At 36.9% G+C, this 11,268-nt stretch overlaps 1 protein-coding gene across 2 annotated transcripts in view; it reads left to right on the top strand.

The window, feature by feature from the left end:
* Positions 1-1,847: 1,847 nt before the first annotated feature.
* Golgin104 (coiled-coil domain-containing protein 186) overlaps positions 1,848-11,268 on the top strand; it is a 502,507-nt gene continuing 493,086 nt past the window's right edge. For both annotated transcript variants that reach the window (XM_090392368.1, XM_090392369.1), the window contains exon 1: positions 1,848-1,984. The gene's annotated coding sequence lies outside the window, so the exon portion shown is untranslated. The remainder of the gene's footprint in view (positions 1,985-11,268) is intronic.

Below are 11,268 nucleotides of genomic sequence, written 5' to 3'. Positions count from 1 at the left end.
TGTAGCTCAGTAGAAGTAGCGTTTGCACTCTACATCGCTTTACCGCACGACGAAAGGCGTTCGAATCTAGTCGCCGACTAGAGGAATTTTTTCTAAGCGCTTTCTCGGCTGGTTCCAGAGTTAGTCGATCTCTGACACGGGCTAGCGGGTTTTTCCTCTCGGAAACTCGGATTTTTCGTCCCGTAAACTCAAGAAAATCGGCCGTCAAACCCACATTATTTTCAGACATTACAAATACTGTGTTAGGGTTAGGAACCACCAGATGGCGGCACTTACTAGCCGCCTTCTTCACTTCGTGCCGATTAATTAGTGGTAGCCTTGGGCCAGCTATCTCTGATTGGCTACCAGTGGAAATTAAACTGCCCACTCAGTCTCCTTGTTAATGAGTATAAGGAAAATAAAAGCTGATATATTATATAAACATTTATTAGTTTATATTAATCAAATATGCTACAGAAGCTGAGTGTAATAAAAAGATGAAGGGCCTGTGTAGCCCAGTGGAAGTGACACTTGAATCCTTTGTACTAGGCCACCCGAAGATAGACTTTAGTTCCAGTCCATCAAAAGACTATCAGTTTTTTTTTTATCCTCTTAACCCTATCTAGCTTTTGAAGACTGAGTGGGCAGTTCAATTTCCACTGTTAGCCAATTAGAGATAGAAGTCCCAAAGATTATCACTAATTATAAGCGGCAACTGATGAAAAGATTGGCAAATAAGTGTTGCCATCTCTTGGTACCTAAACCTAACAGGATATGTTCTTGTCTGTAATAGTGTGAGTTCTACGGTCGATTTTTTGGAGTTTATGGGATGAAAAACTTGAGTTTCCAAGAGAAAATTAACCATCTGCCTGTACCAGAGATCGACTAAGTCTGGAACCGGTCGAAGAAAGATTTAGAAAAAGTCCCTGCAGTCGGCGACTAGACTTGAACCTAAATCTATCTTCAGGAGGCCTAGTGCAGAGGATACAAGCGTCACTTCCTCTTAAGCACAGAGACCTTATTTTTTGATGATATATTTATATTCGTTGATTCTTTTTTTTTTTTTTGTGGTTTCTTCGAATTGTAACTTTCTTAGTAGGTCGCAAAATGTTTCCATTAAAAAAAGGAATAAAATTTTGCCATCATCTTGTGTTTGTGAAATCACTCCCCCTCCCAAAAAAGAAAAACAAACAAACAAACAAAAAATTAAAAAAAGAAAGAAAAATGTTCCCCTCGAAGTCCCTATGTCTTCATGTGCTTTGGCTGTTTAAAAATCAGCAATTTTCAGCCGTTCCCTAACGTGCTATGTAAAATAACTGCTGATGTTTGATTATGCAGCGTTTCATGCAATATTATTATTATTATTCCTGACACCTTCAAGGAGTCCGAAGACTCATCGCAGGAGGACACCTACAACTGTCTCAACCACTACACCGAGCCTCTACTACTAATCGTCTCCATCAAAACCATCTACCGCCTACCTCCACCACCACCAACACAACTGGTATTCTATGTCTGTAAATTGCGTGTGTTCTGAGGAGCCGATTTGTCTGTATGTGGGATGAAAAACTCGAGTTTCCGGGAGAAAAAAACCCTGCTATTTGTAATTCACATAGTAGTTTCAAATATTCATTTGAAACTACTGTATTCAAATAAAAATTCATTTCAAATATTCATTTGAAACTACTGTATCCTCCTTATATAAAAGAAAAGAATATGAACTTTGATGTGTTATGATGGCCTCTTCAATTTTTGCCGGGGCTCGAGTTAAACCAATCGGATTTCAGATATTGGAGTATACTGCTTTCGAGGTTAAGTTGCTTATCTTGTACGCAGATTGAGTGTTGTATCTGGTACGATCTGTTAAGGTGATGTTGGCGGAATGAGCTGTTTATGTGTTATTGGGAATGAAACGTTTTAAGTGAATGTCCGAGGATTATTTATTTGTATATCAGAGGAATTCATAGCACTGTATTCGATGAGCCGCTTGGTAGTTTGTAAATAGGTGTGTATATGAACATATGTATGAGGCATTTATAGAATTGTCAGTGTATATTGATAAAGATGTGCTCTATGTGAATTACAAGTAGTGTTTCTTGCAGTTTTAATTGTAGAGTTCACATAAACTTTGAAAATTCCCATGATCTGCTAATTTAATTACATATCAGTATCTACTAATTCTCCGAAAAATAATCTTAAAACATAGTACCTCATTACAAAAAAAAAAAAAAAAAAAAAAAAAAAAAAGCGATAAAAACACAGTAACTGAGTTAATTATATTTAATTGCTTTTTCTTCTCGTACTTGCCACAAACTTATTTGAAGTCTTCAGATTTAGTTGTATTTTTCCCATATTCATTTGATGCATCGAATCTGGAAAAGTGGGTTTGGGGAGCGATTGACAGGACATTGTTTTCGTATTTAGCATTTATTAATATAATTTACGACTTTGCAGTTTTATTTTATTATTTATTTTAACTACTTTGCAAATGACGACAAAGTGTGAAAAAGAATGTCTCGAATCTCTTCTCCACTTCCAAATGTTCATCACACACCAGTTGAATACACCACATGAGAACTTTACATTACAAATTCAAATTTCAGAATCTTATACCTAGCAACACTATTATAAATAATTATAAGTATGAATAATGTGAATGATTTGAATAAAATTGGTTTCTGCGCCTCATAGCTATCCCAGCTTTGTATCTCTGCAAACAACGACATATTCCATTCAAACCTTATGTATTATTTATACTAGGAGATGTAGAAAGTTTTTTTTTTCTTGGTTATAAAGTTAATTCTGTGACAAGAAGTTATACTCTTGTTTAATGCTTTAACCAAATGTCTTAATGACAAGGCTACTTGCATGTGTAACTATATCTCTTCAAAAAAAAAAAAAAAAACCATTAAGCTTCATCTACAATCCACACATGGCACTGATGTGCTTATAGGTCCCTCGACCTCTCATGTATGGGATCATAAAAAAAAATGTAGAGGCTGTTGACTTTATATCAGTTGTGTTCTTATTCCATAATACGAGAAACATTATGAGAAAGATTACCTCAGACTGGCTTTAACCTTAATTGAGGTCTCATCAGTGGAAGCCAGATCCAGGAAGATACCACGGTTGAATTAATGCAAAGTTATTCCATTTAAGTAATACAAAGGTGTATCATATTATTATTAAAATATTTTGGCTTAAAGATAGAGGAGGAATGTTTTTTTTTTTTTTTTTGCTTGGTTACAAAGTAAATTATATTTGAAAAATTATATTCTTGTCCAATCCTTTATCTGCATGTAAGCAAACAAAGTTTGCACATGAACTTCAGACCTGGCTGGGTAGTATTGTTTCCCCCATAATATTTTTGCATTATGAGATAAGGCATTTGATGTGAAGTCAACAGCTTTTATATACACTTAGCCTCATCATGAAGATACTTCATGTGCAAACTGTGTTTACTTACACTTGGATTAAAGAATTAAACAAGAATACAATTTTATATCATGGCTCCTAAACAGATCTATGTGGCATGCGAGATGTGACTGTTTCCCTGTACACAGTATGCTGATTCTGTCATGCAGAAAATTACATTATATAACTTACTAATCTGTTATCTAACATCCTCCCTGATTTAAATAGCAGAAATTGATTCATTCCTTAATGGTCACAAACTTCACTGACTTGTTGGCTGAGTGGATAGCAGTTCTGTTCTCCAACTAACAGGCCTTTGGTCCTGTTTCAGGCACACGTTAATCTTTAAGTGGTAGATGAATTTTATTGTAGGACTACAATCCTGCTTACTGAAATATCTAATCCTTAGCCAACTATGTTATTATTGCATGATAGGTTTATGATATTCTCCTGAGCTAGACATGGGGAATGGATACACCATGAACTTTTGGATTTTGCTAAAGCTTTTGAAAGAATACAGCATAAAAAACTGTTGCATAAATTGGAGAATATGGATTTAGATCATAAAATATTAGCATGGATAAGAGGATGGCTGACTGACAGATATCAAAAGTAGTATACAGGGTGAGTGAGTCTGCAGAATTTATGGTAACCAGTGGTGTACCACAAGAATCAGTCCTTGGTCCAGTGTTATTCATCTGTACATTGGGAAGGATTTGATAGGTGACATACACCTATTTGCTGATGATGGAAAAATAGCTAGGGTAATCATGAATGTGGCTGAATTGCAGTACTTGCAGAATGATTTGAATAGGCTGGAATTGTGAGCATTGGAGAATGATGTCAGTTCAATGTCAATAAATGTAAAGTCATGCACTTTGGCATGATAGATAACCAATGTTGTATTATATTGGTGGGATTATGTTAGAAGAAACTGATCAGTCTAGGGATTTTGGAGTGTTAGTAGAGAGGAAGTTGAAGTTCAGGGGCCATGTAGCAATTGCAAATACAACTCAAAAGACAATTGCAATGCTGAAATGAACTTTGACATGTAAAGATAAGGATGTCATTTTGCCCTTTTCCAAGGCCTTGATAAGACCTCACTTGGACTGTTGTAGGTCTGGTCTCTTGGTTTCCGTTGTGATTAGTGTCAAAAATTAAATCAGGATTGTGGAATACTGATTATGAAGGCAGATTGAGAATTTGTAGACCTCGGACACTAGCAAACAGGAGAAAGAGGGATGATACAATTGAGACTTACAAACTTCTGAAAGGGTCATACAGGATTTCATTTGATGGAATTTTTTATTTTATGGATTGTGGGGAAAGAACAAGAAGACATCCTTGGAAGCTGAGAATGAATGCCATTAAGAAGGGGATGTAATCTAGATTTTTCTCTGAGTGGTGTGTGTGATTGGAATGGATTGCCATTGGATGTTGTCTGTGCAGGTAGTGTGAATGAATTCAAGAACAATGACATAATCTCACTTATAATAATATGTCATGAGTGAGATTCAGATTAAAATTTCAGCAGTTCATTCAATAATGACAATGGCCTGTAGATTGAAAGACCCGACTTCAAATCCAATCTTTAGAAGTGATTTTAAATTCTGGTTATTCATCCTGCAGGACAGTCATACCAACTAGAAGAACATACAATCACACAATTAACAGACAATATACATGCCTCATGGTCCTTCTTGGGCTATAATTCCAAACAAAGCAATCCAACATTGAAGGGAAACTCGCACTAAGAGACAAAATCTAAAGAAGGTAGTCTTTATTAGGTCTGCTCATTATTGCTTTCATAGTACTCTAAGAATGGCTAAAAATTCAATTTTTTTTTTTTAATTAATATATTTCATTTTAATGTTGTTTAACCACCCAAATGGCCACACAGGAAAAATATGTCAAAAATACAAGCTTCGTATCCATATTATTACAGTAGTACCCAAATGTTATATTAACTCCAATGGAACTTTGCTACATCCATGTACACATGGTCGTCAACTTATGACCTATGCGACTTACAACCGTCTACACTTACGACCACAAAAAAAAAAAAGAAGAAATTAATAATAAATCAGGCAGCTGCGCACGATAACTATGAGATACAATAGTTATTGTACGATAACCCACATACCATAACTATCTCTCACATACACTCAGTCGCTTTTAAGCATCTGTTGTGTGTGGTGTATTAATTAAAATTCTGAAATACTACCCATAAAATGTCTAGTAAAAGGAAAATGCCGTCATCTACACCAGCTAAGAAATCAAGAAAACTATTGATTTACAGTGTAAAATGAAAGTTATCCACAAGTATGAAGGCCCGAAAGAAAGTGAATACGATAGCACGTGACTTGAAGTTATCACATTCCACGGTATCGACGATACTTAAGGACAAAGAATGAATTTGGGAAGCTGTGAAAGGTTCCGCATGGTCTACAATTTTAACCAATCAACGACAGAGACCCATCCATGAAATGGAGAAATTGTTGTTTATGTGGATGGAAGATTTAATACAGAAAAATTCACCCATGAGCCTTTGCACAGTGCAAGCAAAGGCTAGAAGTCTGTTTCAGAGTTTAAAATCATGTGCCGGAGACGATTATGCAGAAGATTTTCAGGCTAGTACTGGATGGTTTAAGTGTTTTAAAAAAAGATTTGCTTTGCATAATGTACGTGTCACAGGAGAAGCAGAAAGTGCAGATGAAAATGAAGCCCAAAAATTCGTTGATAGTTTTGACTCTTTAATCAAAGAAGAAGGTTATCTACTGGAACAAATATTTAATGTAGATGAAACGAGCTTGCAATGGAAATGCATCCCTAATCATACGTACATACACCAAGAAGCAAAAAGGATGCCAGGATTCAAAGCATTTAAGGATCGGTTGACTTTGTTTGCTTGGTGGGAATGCCTTGGGTTTTAAGCTGAAGCCATTTCTCATTTATCGTTCAGAAAACCCTCGTGCATTTAAGCACATCAACAAGTACACACTGCCCGTTTACTATCGTTCAAACCCTAAAGCTTGGATGACTCAAGCACTGTTCGAAGACTGGTTCATGAACTGCCTTATTCCCCAGGCTCCTGAATATTGTGTGGAGAGAGGTATCCCTTTCAAGATTTTATTGACTATGGACAATGCCCCTGGCCACCCTCCTCATCTGGATGACCTTCAACATGATGTTAGAGTGGTTTTTATGCCACCTAACACAAACACTCTCATTCAACCCATGGATCAGGGTGCTATTTCAGCATCCAAGGCTCACTACCTCAGAACGACATTCGCACAAGCCATCGAAGCAATAGATTCTGATGCTGATTTATCTTTGTGAGACTTTTGGAAGCAGTACAACATGCTTCAGTGTATCAAGAATATTTCGACCGCATGGGAATGTGTAACAAAGAATTGTATGTCGGGAATTTGGAAAAAGTGTCTATGTGAATACATTTGAAGGATTTGAAAAAGGAGAGGAACTGGAAGTGATTACAGAAAAAATAGTTAAACTTGCAAAAAAAATCTTAAATTAGAATGTGAAATAAAAGACATAGAGGAGTTGCTAGATTAGTTTAATCCTTTATCCAAGTGTGAGCAAACAAAGTTTGCGCCTGAAGTATCTTCAGGACTAGGGTAAGGTGATACAACACCAGGGCAACTCGTTGCAAAGGTGGAGAAAGCTACCAACACTCCTATCTCAGTATCTCCTATAATGCAAAACACATCTCCATGCGGATATGTCTAATGTTATGCATTAAGGGAAGGGCCACTACCCAGACTAGTTTCGACCTTTATTGAGGTCTCTTCAGTGGGAGCCAGGCCCTAGTGGAGATACCAGGCAGAAGCATTAGCAGATCATCTCTACCTATAGGAGTTGCCAAATGGAAAAACCAAGTGAAAAATAAACTTTCAACATCTTTCTCTAAATCCAGAGTAATTTATTAAAAAAGGGTGGCACACCATTTGGCAACTCCTATAGGTAGAGATGATCTGCTAATGCTTCTGCCTGGTATCTCCACTAGGGCCTGGCTCCCACTGAAGAGACCTCAATAAAGGTCGAAACTAGTCTGGGTAGTGGCCCTTCCCTTAATGCATAACATTAGACATATCCGCATGGAGATGTGTTTTGCATTATAGGAGATACTGAGATAGGAGTGTTGGTAGCTTTCTCCACCTTTGCAACGAGTTGCCCTGGTGTTGTATCACCTTACCCTAGTCCTGAAGATACTTCAGGCGCAAACTTTGTTTGCTCACACTTGGATAAAGGATTAAACTAATTTTATTATACTCTAACCAAGTGAAAAATAAACTTTCAGAACGGAAGTCGGTCGTAAGTCGACGACCAAGTGTAATTGTTATGTGCCTTCCACTCATTTTTGACTCTTAGTGATCTTGTGAATAAAGGCTCTCCATTCTGCCTTACCTCTTGTCTTTTCTTTCAGCAGTCATAAGTTGCTGCCTTGGTTGGCTGAGTGGTTAGCGTATTCGCTCTCCAGCCGAAAGGCTGCGGGTTCAAATCCTGCCATGGACAAGGATGTTTGTGATATCTGTGAAAATACTAGTGGTGATGGGCAGTAGATGGCATTGGTATAGATGATGTGGTTCATCATAGTTGATGGATTGAATGGTGGAGACGGAGAGTTGTAGAGCAGGTGCCCTCCCTTAATGAGTCTTTGTGGTGGTGTCACATAATAATAATAAATTCAAATTGGTTAATGACATCTATATACTTCAAGGGCTGGTTTGATGGTTAATCCTAGATCTAGTACTTACATCTAGTACATCAGAATTAGTACTTGAATGTTGTATTCCATTAACATTTCTTTGTGAAAAAACAAAACAAAAAACCCTTAGCCTTCCAAGTTCAAGATTAACCTCCCAACTGGCCATGACATCTATAGACGTCCAGCTAAATCTGGATATGATTCTGTAATACCCATTGAATAACACGGATAAGAAGTGCAATTTGGTTTCACTATTTTATCCACCTCTGCTGGTAGGGAGGTTAATGAATCATTCTCATAAATATATGAGGAACGATAAAGAGCCAAAAGCTATTTTTTTCCGGCAGCGTAAATTAAGTTAAGGGGATTATAAATCCTTCATTATTTTAAAGCCGGATACGAAACTCTGAGATCGAAATCTAAGAGGTTCATGCCGAAGAACTATCGGGGAGTCCAAGCGTAAGTCAATACCTGGATAGTACAACACTAGGGCAAAGGTGGAGCAAGCTCCATCACTATCCTTAATATTTTCTCATAATGTAAAACGCAGCTCCTAGGGGATGTATTACTGTTTTACATTATGAGGAGAGGTCACTACCCAGACCCATTTTGACCTTTATTGAAATCTCATCAGTGAGTAGGGATAATACCAATGTTTAAGTGAAATGAACTTACATATCCTTACTATACGAATTACCAGACCGGTGTACCCATATATTATTACTACAATAAAGAGCCAAGAGGCTGTATTTTTTTTTTTTTTCCAGCAGCGTAAATTAAGTTAAGGGGATAATAAATCCCTCATTATTTTAAAGCAGGATACGAAACTCAGAGACCGAAAGCTAAGAGTTTCATGCCGAAGAACTATCGGAGAGTCTAAGCATAAGTCAACACCTGGGTAGTACAACACTAGGGCAACTCGGAGCGTGTTGACCTACCCTTGGACTCGCCGATAGTTCTAAGGCATGAAACTCTTAGATTTTGATTCCCGAGTTTTGTATCCGGCTTTAAAATAATGAGGGATTTATTATCCCCTTAACTTAATATATGAGGAAGTTCTGCAGCCTATGGATTGCTCGATATTCTAGAACACCTCAAATTCAGTCATTAAAAATGACTGAATTTGAGGTGTTCTAGAATATTGAGCTAGGAAATGAAAGCTAGAAAAGTAATAGGTCTAGTAAGGAAAGAGAAATTAGCATGTGAGAAGATTCAACAGGGAATTCCAGTGTTTTTTCATTATGTTAACTAGAATATTCTAGAACACCTCAAATTCAGTCATTTTTAATGACTGAATTTTAGGTGTTCCACAACTTCCTCTCCATCTCTCTCTCTTGTACTAGTTAGTTCACTATCTCCACCCAGTAAGTTACCTTTCTATAATCATTTTTTTTTTTTCTAGTTAACATAATGAAAAAACACTAGAATTCCCTGTTGACTCTTCTAATATACTAATTTCTCTTTCCTTACTAGATCTATCACTTTCCTAGCTTTCATTTACTATTTTTCATGCAGCCATTTGTCTTTCCCTTTTATACTTCTTCCATGGCCACTTATTTCTGTAACTCTTGTTTAATGCTTCTGTTTATTCATTTCACTCCCATAATATAATTCTTCATTGCTTTTACCAACGATTACTTGATCATCTCTCCCACACTATTGATTTAATATTTAATATGGGCTATAACATGTTCGTGAATGATAGATTAAACTTGAAGTAATTCTAATAACAGAAAAAAAAAAATTAATGTTCTTAATAGAATTACTTCAAGTTTAATCTATCATTCACGAACATGTTATAGCCCACCATTTCTTCTGTGACATTGTTATCCTCTACCAACTGTTTTGCTGAACCCAGTAATTTTTGTAAAAGTTTATTTAATCTGTTAAGGGACAGGCTCATTCCCTTTATAAATTGGTACATTGACAGAATGTACATCAATCCTTTACCCACTGCCGCTTTTCCAGTAAAGTGAAATCTGCATGTATAATTCCCCCCACCCCCTTTGCTATACAGCTCTTTCCATCTGTAGCCATCCTGTTATCCAAGATGATTTTAGTTTCCTTGGTTCACACCTACATGCACTTGTCCATACTTAAAGAATCCATCTTTTGCATACAGATCTATTCTCCTATCAGTCACACTCCAAACATACAAGAGTGGTTCCATAAGTTTCTGGTCTGACTAACTTTTATAGGTGATAGAAAGTAAACAACCTTATCATTTTCCAACATACTCTCCCTTTACTTCAACACACTTGACATCGTTGAATTAATATTTTATGCCCTTGAAAAAATAGTCTGTGCTTTTGTCTGCAAAATGATCTAGAAGTGCATCTTTCACCTCATTGTCATCTGCAAATTTTCTTCCTCAATGGTCTTTCTTCAATTTCAAGAAAAGGTAGTAGTCACTAGGTGCTAGATCTGGGCTGTAGGGTGAGTGTTCAACCTCCTGGAAGTCAGTCCTTCACTGCAGCCTTTGCAACAATAGCCATATAGACTCGAGCATTGTCGTGAAATAGGGGAACACCATGACTCAGCATTCCTTGTCTCTTCTTCTTTATGGCATTGCACAGTTTGTGCAGGAGTAAAGCATAATATTCTGCATTCATGGTGGTATTCCTTTCTTTGAAGTTAATCAAGAGAATTCTCTGGCAATCCCAAAAGATTGTTGTCATGATCTTGGTGGACTGAGTGACCTTGGTTTTTTTTGGCAGTGCTTCGTCTGGTTTGCAGCACTCCATGGATTCTCTTTTGGAAAGAGGATCATAATAAAGGACCGTGGTTTCATCCTCAGTGACAATGGATTCCAGCACTTCACATTAGTAATAGTGCTGATGTTTTGGCTCTTCAAGAGGATTTGAATAAGCTGGAAAGATTGGAAAATGAATTGGGATATCATTTTAATGCAGTTAAATGTAAGATTTTGAAATTTGGGGTCTACAGATGGGACTTCATATTCACTTGATGGAGTTATGCTACAAGAAGTGGAGGAAGCAAGAGATCTTGGGATGATTGTGTAATTGAAGTTCAGAGGACATATTGCAAAGGTTGTGAAGACCTATCTTAGAGAATTACTGCAATGTTGAGAAGGACATTGACCATGAGAGATAAAAGTGTGGTGGTCCCATTGTATAAAGCTTTGATCA

Source organism: Typopeltis vanoorti, chromosome 5, assembly GCF_054136105.1.
Source record: "Typopeltis vanoorti isolate ZY-2024b chromosome 5, IOZ_Tvanoo_1.0, whole genome shotgun sequence".
In the NCBI taxonomy this organism is placed as follows: domain Eukaryota; kingdom Metazoa; phylum Arthropoda; class Arachnida; order Uropygi; family Thelyphonidae; genus Typopeltis; species Typopeltis vanoorti.
The sequence above is the reverse complement of the archived record's forward strand: the minus strand, read 5'-3'. Positions and strand labels throughout refer to the sequence as shown.